Source organism: Chrysochloris asiatica, unplaced genomic scaffold (genome assembly GCF_000296735.1).
Source record: "Chrysochloris asiatica unplaced genomic scaffold, ChrAsi1.0 scaffold00035, whole genome shotgun sequence".
Lineage (NCBI taxonomy): Eukaryota > Metazoa > Chordata > Mammalia > Afrosoricida > Chrysochloridae > Chrysochloris > Chrysochloris asiatica.
The window spans coordinates 11,354,860-11,363,787 of NW_006408553.1; the positions used below are offsets into that span (position 1 = coordinate 11,354,860).

Genomic DNA, 8,928 nt, shown 5'->3' on the forward strand with positions numbered 1-8,928 from the left:
CTTTCTTCCTAGTCTGTCTTTGTTTGGAAGCTCATCTGAAACCTGTCCACCATGGGTGACCCTGCTGGTTATTTAAAATACAGGTGGCATAGCCCTCAGAATCACAGCAATTCAAACTACCACAGCACGACGACAGACAGACGAGTGGCGGTTGTGTGGTTGCTGTTAAATAGGAATCTCCTTGTGCTAGGGCCCTTAAGTCTGGCTCAAAGGTGGGATTTCTGTCCTTGGTTGTCAATCAAGAGGCAGAATGGCAGCAGGGGCAACTGGGTTGTAGTGAGACGCTTTGGGCTGGGCTTGTGGGTCTCTAAGTTGTTCGACCCCGCCTCAAAGTCATGATCCCAGGGTAAGTAGGACAACCTAGCGGGCTCCTGCAATCTCTTCCCACTAGGCAGCTTCTCCCCATCTATCTGGTCTCCAGACACCTCTCACCCCGCCACTCCGTAGTCTGGGTTTCATTTAACACCTCCGCCAGGTCTGCGCAGTTGTCGTACATCGTTTAACCGCCGCCCTCCATGATAGAAGCCCTCAATAGCTGTCAAAAATTGTTTTTGTGCTAGAGATGGCACAGGCAATCTCATGGGAGAACTTGCACTACCAAAATTGGAATACCATTTTAACAACACAAATGACAGTCATAGACAGGCAAACATCTTACTAGTGTTCTCTGCTTTCAGCCAAGATCCAGCTGAAGTCACCAATGATATCCCTTGTTCCTTGTCCTCATCTGAATCTAGTTTGAACCTCTGGAAGTTCTTGTCAATGTATGCTTGTAGCCATTTCTGTATTACCTTTTGTAAAACTTTAATTGCCTGGGATGATTTCCACATTCCATTGGATCACCTCTCTTTGAAATGTGCACAGATATGGATGTCTTCCAATAAGTTGGCCAGATAGTTGTCTTATAAATTTCTTGACATAGATGAGTGAGTGCCTCCACTTGACTTTTTTGAAAGATTTTAATTTGAATTTCATCAATTCCTGGTGCCTTGTCCTTTGCCAACTCCTTCAATGTGCCTTGGACTTCTTCCTTCAGGATCATTGGCCCTTGATCATATGCTATCTTGTGAAATGGATGAACATCAACCATTTCCTTTTGGTATAGTGACTCTGTGTATTCCTTCTATCTTCTTTTAATGTTTTCTGCATCCTTCAGTAATTTGCCAAGAGAATCCTTCAATAACAAAAGCTGAGGCTTGAATTTATTTTAAGTACCCTCAGCTAAAGAAATGCTGAGAGTGTTCTTCCCTTTTGATTTTCTAACTCCAGATCTTTGTACATTTTGTTATAATATTTTACTGTCTTCTTGAGCTGATCTTTGAAAACCATGAAACCCAAAATATGACCTTAATTATATCCCACCTGAATTTAGAGATATCTTAAAAACATATTTGATATATTAGACACTAAAGACCATAGATCATGGAGCTCTGGTAGCATAGTGGTTACTAACCGGACTGAGAACCGCAAGGTCAGCAGTTTGAAACTACCAGCTGTTCTGTGGGAGAAAGATGAGGCTCTCTGCTCCCTTAAAGATTTACAGCCTTGGAAACCCTGTGCAGGGTCACTATGAGTTGGACCAGCTCCACGGCACATAACAACTACAACAACAAAGACCGTAGACCAGAAGAGTTGTGGGATGACATCAAGAACATCATACAAGTAAAAATCAAAATATCATTAAGAAGACAAGAAAGAAGGAAAATATCAGAATAGATGTCAGAAGAAACTCTGAAACTTGCTCTCCAGCATAGAGATGCTAAAGTAAATGGAAGAAATGAGAAGGTAGCTGGATAGAAAAATTTTTAAATCATATCGAGAAGAACATAATGATAAGTGGAGAAAATATGGAAGTTTTTAAGTATTTCATTTTAGTTGGATACACAATCAACTTCTATGAAAGCACCAGTCAAGAAATCAAATGACTTACTGCATTGGGTAAATCTGTAGCAAAAAACCTCTTTTACAATGATTGCTACAGTGTCACTTTGAGGACTAAGGAACACTTGAACCAAGCCATGGCATTTTCAATTATTTCATATGCATGTGAAAGCTCGACAGTTAAGTAAGAACAAAGAAGAAACTATGCACTTGAATTATGGTGTTGGTGATGGATTTTAAAAACTGCAAGGTTAGTGGTTCAAGCTCACCTGCTGCTCCTTGAAAAACCTATACAGGGTCACTATGGGTCAGAACTGACTCAACAGTACTTCATAAAAACAAAAACAACATGGACTATTAGAAGACAACATGGACTGTTAGAAGAATGAAAGACAGAAAATACATGTAGGATGGAGAGACTTCCTCTCATATACGTTGGACATGTTATTAGGAGGGTGTAGTCCCTGCAGAAGAACACCATGTTTAGTAAAATAGAAGGTCAGCAAGAAAGAGGACAAAATTCAATGAGATGAATTGACACAGTTGTTGTAACAATGGGCTCAAAAATATTAAAGATTGTGAGAATGGTGCAGGCCTGAGCAGAGTTTCTTTTTGTTGTATATAGTGTCATTATGATTCCAAATTTACTTGAAGCTACCTAACAGCAACAACAGCAAGTTGAATGAGAAAAAAAATGTGCTAGAGAAATCCATTTGCAGAAGAATGAAACAAGATCCATATCTCATACCATATACAAAAACAAATTCAACATGGATTAAAGATCTAAACATAAAACATAGAACTATAAAGATCATCAATGAAAATCTAGGGTCAAACTTTGGGATTCTAATACATGGCATAATAACCTGCCAAGCATTAAAAAAAAAAAAGGAACAAGCAGTAGAAAATAAAACAGAGGACTAGGACCTCATAAAAATTAGAAACTTATGAGCACCAAAAGATTTCTCCAAAAGAGTAAAATGGGAGCCCACAGACAGGTAAAAAAAAATTTTGTGATGACACATCACACAAGGGATTATTATCTAAAATTTATTGAAAACTACAATGCTTACACAAGAAAAAGAGCAACAACCCAATTTAAAAATGAACACAGAATATGAACAGACACTTCACCAAGGAAGATATTCAGGCAGCCAACAAATATATGAAGAAATATTCATGATCTTTAGTCATTAGAGAAATGCAAATGAAAATAACTATGAGATATAATTTCACACTAGCATTAACAGAAAAGTTAAAAAAAAAAACAGGAAACAACAAATACTGACGAGGGAATAAAGTGACTTTAACCCTTCTACATTGTTGGTGGGACTGCAAAATGGTTCAACCGCTCTGGAAAATGGTATGTTGCCTCCTCAGAAAAATGGAAATATAAATACCTTATGACTCAGAAATCTCTTTACTTGGTATATATCCACAAGAAATATGAACCAGATCATGAGTAGATATGTGCACAACAATGTTCATCATGTACAATTCACAGCAGCAAAAAGATGGAGACAGATAAAGTACCCCTCAATGGAAGAATGCATAAACAAACTTTGGTACACACACATGATGTAATACTATGCAACCTTGAAAAATAATGGTGATTCTGCAAAACACCTCATAACATGGATAAACCTCCAGGGCATTATGCTGAGTAAAATAAGTCAGTCACAAAAGAATAAATATTGTATTAGACCATTATTATAAAAGTTTACAAAAAGGTTTCCATACTAAAAGAATCATTATTTGTTGGTTATTGGGGGTAGGAGGAAGGGGAGAGTAATTCACTGACTAGAGGGTAGATGTATATTAATTCAGGTGACAGGTAAGGCAATATACAAAGAAGGGCAGGGAAATATACAAGAAGAGGTGTCAGATGAACAATGAAGATTGGGGAAAACTTAGAGGGTATGCATGGGTTAAATTGGATAGTGCTAAATGGTGATTTATAGACAATCTTGGAACAACTGTGTTCTTTGAGTAGATATATAGATCAAGACATAGACTAAATGGGTAAAGGAGAGGGGAAAGTGTTTATGTGTTTGACTATCTTAATGATATTTTCTTCCCTTGCTTAATATTGTAAAATAGACATTTATAGGTGGTAGAAATGAATATTGAAAATTATGGTGACAGAAAACTGGTAAGACTGCTTTCAGCCTATAACTTATTGGATTTGCTAAAAGGGAAAATAGAATTTGCCAATGGAAATAGACTTCCTGTTAAGACTTTGAAGAGTATGGGGCCTTATGTAGAATACTGAGCTCCACTTAGAACCTTCTGAGTCAGATATTACCCATTCCCACTTGAAAAGACATGAAGACCAACCCTGAACTGCTGGGAGACAGAAGATTCTTATTGGAAGCAAGACTTGAAGGAAAAAAAAAAAAAAAGATTATTTGGCTGTTTGAATATCAAACAAACTGTTAGGTTTGGAAGCATTAAGGAAAGAAAAGTCAGCAAATCAGGGTAAACCCCTTCTATGAATGAAATTCAAATGAAAACATAAAAAGTATAATATTCTTGAACTTCTGGTTTGGGGCAAGAGAAGAGGAGACAGGTGGTGGAGGCTCCTCAGTGGAGGCACGAAAAAACCAGAAAAGGTACTTTGCCGGAACCATAGAAAGTACTTTGCCAGAACAGTTCCAGAGCTTTAGATCTAATATAAAATGGGAACATCAGTTTTTGGCACCCACCGGTGGAGAAATCTGACTGTGGCAAGAATAAACTGCGATTTCGGAATCAACCTGGATGCTCCCTGAGGCCCACAGCCTTGGGGGAGATCAGGGGATGGGGCCACAGCCAGACTCATACAGTGTAAAAACCATGAAGCAACTTGTGGTAAAAGCAGTGTGATGACTTTTTTCCTCCTCTCCCCTGTCACACCTTATCTGCCAAGCCTGGGTACCTTCAGGTAAGTGGGAACATACCACCAAGTGTCCAGCATTGCACCAACAATGTACAATTCTCTCATGATGCAAAAAGGAAATCCCTGAAAGTCGCAGCAGTCCAACAAGATAATCTTTTGCCTGCTACTTATGACATCTGACTCTGGGATTTAGACCTAAAGATGACTCTCTTACTTGGGTGAAGCCTTTATTCCTGCCTTACCTAACAAGAGACAGCAGGTCTGGCCATACAGCCAAACCATATTTGCACCTTGTAAAACCCCAACATAAAAAGCAAGAGCCAATACCAACTACTATATACAAGGATGCAGTCACTTTGAGAATTATGTTGTGCATACACAGATACCTAACTGATATTCAGAGATAAAAATTGTGAAGAGTCTTTCTTCCATTCATTTCTCAATATCCATTGCACACCTCCACGACAGTGACTCCGGGGGGGGGGGGGACCCTGAGCAAGTGGACACCTCCACCCACCGCTGGAGGTTTCTACTGTACATGCACATTGACCAGTGAAGCAAAGGCTATTGGACAGTCTACTATAGTTTTGTTTTTCATTTCATGTGCTGGGTTTTTGTTTCTGCTTTTATATTTTTTATTCTTGATCCTTTTGATCTCACGTTTTCCTGAGGGTGGAAGCTTTCTCTACCCATGTTACCCAAGTAAAGACAGCAATCGTGGCCATATAGCCAAGATACAAACATACCCCATAATATCCCACCATAGTGACATAAGCCAATACCAGCTGCTACGCAATACATAGATAACCAACATCTGCTATGATAGATAGCAGTTCAGTAATAAGAGATGTGAAAGGGGAAGCCTATCTCCAGATCACATCAACCAGGAGACATTCAGAAAGCTTAAAAATACAGCAACATACATTCATTTAAAACATATCTGACTATTGAAAATGTCCAAGAAAAAAAAAACAACAAAAGATCTCAGCACATGTCCAAAAAAAGAAAGAAGTAACTGAGACAAATGAGCTGGTGGTAGACATGGACTTTGAATTAGAAGAAGAGGAGGCTTTGGATCTGCCTGAGAAGGAATTCAGAAGAATAATATGGACACAAATGCAATGCTTCACAGAGGAGTGGAGGAAAATAAAAAGAAATCAGGAAAGTGCTACTGGAACCATCAAACAAGATAGATATAGTATTGGAAACCATTCAAAACCTAAAAAAAAAAAATCAAAATGATTAATAATAAAATATTAGAAATGGACAATACACTGAAAGGGCAAAGGAATAGAAATGAAGAGATGAAAACCAGAACCACTGATCTGGAAGACAAATCTCTCAATATTGCTAAGATAGAAGAGCAAGCAGAAAAAAGGACTAAAAAATCTGAAGAGAGTCTAAGATTCATGTTGGACATAACATGAGGAGGAATCATTTAAGAATAATTGGCATTCTGGAACAGGAAGAATCACACAAGTCCACAAAGGAGATAGTTGAGGAATTTCTGGAAGAAAACTTCCCTAACATCTGGAAGGATGAGAAGATAAGCATTCAAGAAGCTGAATGAATCCCAGGAAGGATAGACCCCAAAAGAAAATCACCAGGACATATCATAATCAAGCTCTCCAAAATCAAAAACAAGGAGAGAATTCTAAAAGCAGCCAGGGAAAAGAAAAGGGCTATGTACAAAGGCAAGCAAATCATATTAAGCTCTAACCTCTCAGCAGAAACCATGCAGGCAAGAAGGCAAAGGAGAGGCATACAAAACAGTAAATGAAAAAAATACAAACAAACAAACTGCCAACCAGGAATCATCTACCCAGCAAATCTGTCAATCAAATATCACTGTGCAATCAAAACATTCTAGGAAAAACAGAAGCTAACAGATTTTGTCAAAGCCAATCCAGCACTTTAAAACAACCTAAAGGAAGTTCTTAGGAATGAAAACCAACAAGAACAGACAAAAACCAGCAGTTGACATATGTGGCAACACTACCTGGAATTCAGTCAACAGATAGCAGAGCTTAGACCAGAACAAAATTACAACAACAAATTCAGAGGACCTGGGAGGTCATTCAAAGATCAAAATAATAACAATGTCAAAGAAGAGAAAAATATAGGAACAGAGACTGAGGTGGTGAGGAGGTCAGATAGATTGAAGGATACAATAGACTATCTTAAATGGAGGGAAAAGTCAATAGACTATAGGGTAACTTCAAAGAAAGTTAATACTTCACAACATACCATAAAAATGACGATCCAAATAGAACATGGAAACATTAAAACTGCATAATATAGAGTAACATGGAGTACATTATACTGAGTGAAATTAACCATCGCAGAGGGAATATATTGTATGAGACAGCTACTGTAAATAATTAAGAAAAGATTTTCATTCCATAAACAAACTTTCTATGATAGTTACCAGGGAAGGGAGGTGGTGGTGGCAGTGGTGGTGGTAATGGAAGTGGTGGTGGTGGTGGCTGTGTGCGGTGCAGTCAGTTCCAACTCATAGCGACCCTGTTTACAGGGTTTCCGAGGCTGTACATCTTTATGGGAGCAGAGAGCCTCATCTTTCTCCCACGGAACAGCTGGTAGTTTCGAACTGCTGACCTTGCAGTTTGCAGCCCGCTTCGTAACCCCTACGCTACCAGAGCTCCTTAGGGAAGGGAGGTAGAGAGATTAATTCACTGGGTAGAGCATAGACATGTGCTAACTTGGGCCATGGAGAAGGTAGTTAAAAAGAAAAGAAGGAAGAAGGGAAAAGGAAATTGCTTTCTTCTTTTTCTCCCATGTACTGGAAGGGAAACCATGTATATATATTTTTTCTTATTGAAAAAATAATGAGCATATACATTATTTGCATTTGAAACATGAAGGTCAGTTTATCACTGCAGCATCTTCTGTGTTGTTATGACATAAATACAGGGAAGTCTGACCTTTTATTCAATCTTAATAATTTAATTTTCTCTAATAACATAGCCTCTGTAATGGTGAATTATGATACTCATAATTTTGTTTTAAGGCTACCTTGTATAATCAAGCAAAAAATAAATTTAAAATACAGAATAGACAGAGAATATGGAGCAAGAGACTGTCTCTCTGAACTGCTCTATTTGCATAAAACCAGAGGAACTGGATGGTAATAAAGTACCCTCACCCAATACTTTGTTCAATTTTTTTATAGAAGAGTTCTGATCAAAAGGGATGTATAGGCAAAAGAGAATTTCAAATTCTCATGGCCTCAAGATTTTTCTGGAGCTATGACAAATATATGAACATCTGGAACTATTTCTGACAGATAATCTTTAAAAGTAAAATAAAAATATTCCTTGAAGTCTTTTTCAAACCCAAAAGTTGTTGTTGTTGTTAAGTGCCATCAAGTCCGTTCCTACCCATAGTGACCCTGTATAGGGTTTTCAAGGAGCAGTTGGTGAGCTTGAACCACTGACCTTACTGATCAAACCAACTTTGCAGTGCAGAGCATTAACCCACAGCATCACGAAGAGGGTCTGCTTTGAATATTAAGCTCTTGTAAAAATAATCTGGAGTCCTGGTGAAGCTCTGGTGGATAAGCACTGGACTGCTAAACACAAAGTCAGTGGTTCAAACCCAACAGCAACTCACTGGAAACTCTATACAATGTAGTTTTGAGTTAGAACCAACTAAATGGCACTTGACAACAAAAACATCTTAAAAACTACTTACATGAGATAAAATTGACCAAAGTATCACAAAGATTTGATATAAAGATTAAGAGGCATTGAGTTTATGTTAATGGAGGAGAAACAACTCAGAAAAGGAGGTGAATTATTGTACAATGTGAAGAATGTAATCAATGCCAATGAATTGTACATTCAGAAACTATTGCATGTTTTCTTATGAATATTCTTAACAACAGCAAAAAAATAAATAATTTCATAAATGCACAATTCTCCCAGAAATGTAGAGGTGATTTCAACTCATAGTAACCCTATAGGAAATGGTAGAACAGCTCTATCTACAGTGTGTCCAAAGTTTTAAATGTTTACAGGAGCAGAAAGTCATATCTTCTCCCTTATTTCAGCTGGTAGCTTCAATGTGCTAACCTTAGGGTTAGCAACCCAATGAACAATCCATTATACCACCAGAGTTTCATGTCTTAAATGCACAAGTTCCCCAAATTC

The 8,928-nt window shown here is 37.9% G+C and overlaps 1 protein-coding gene across 1 annotated transcript in view; it reads right to left on the reverse strand.

Moving 5' to 3' along the window:
* The window catches only part of LOC102833226 (disintegrin and metalloproteinase domain-containing protein 18-like), a gene marked incomplete at its 5' end in the record, with an annotated part of 250,534 nt that overhangs the window by 140,231 nt on the left and 101,375 nt on the right, over positions 1–8,928 (reverse strand). The window lies entirely within an intron of this gene.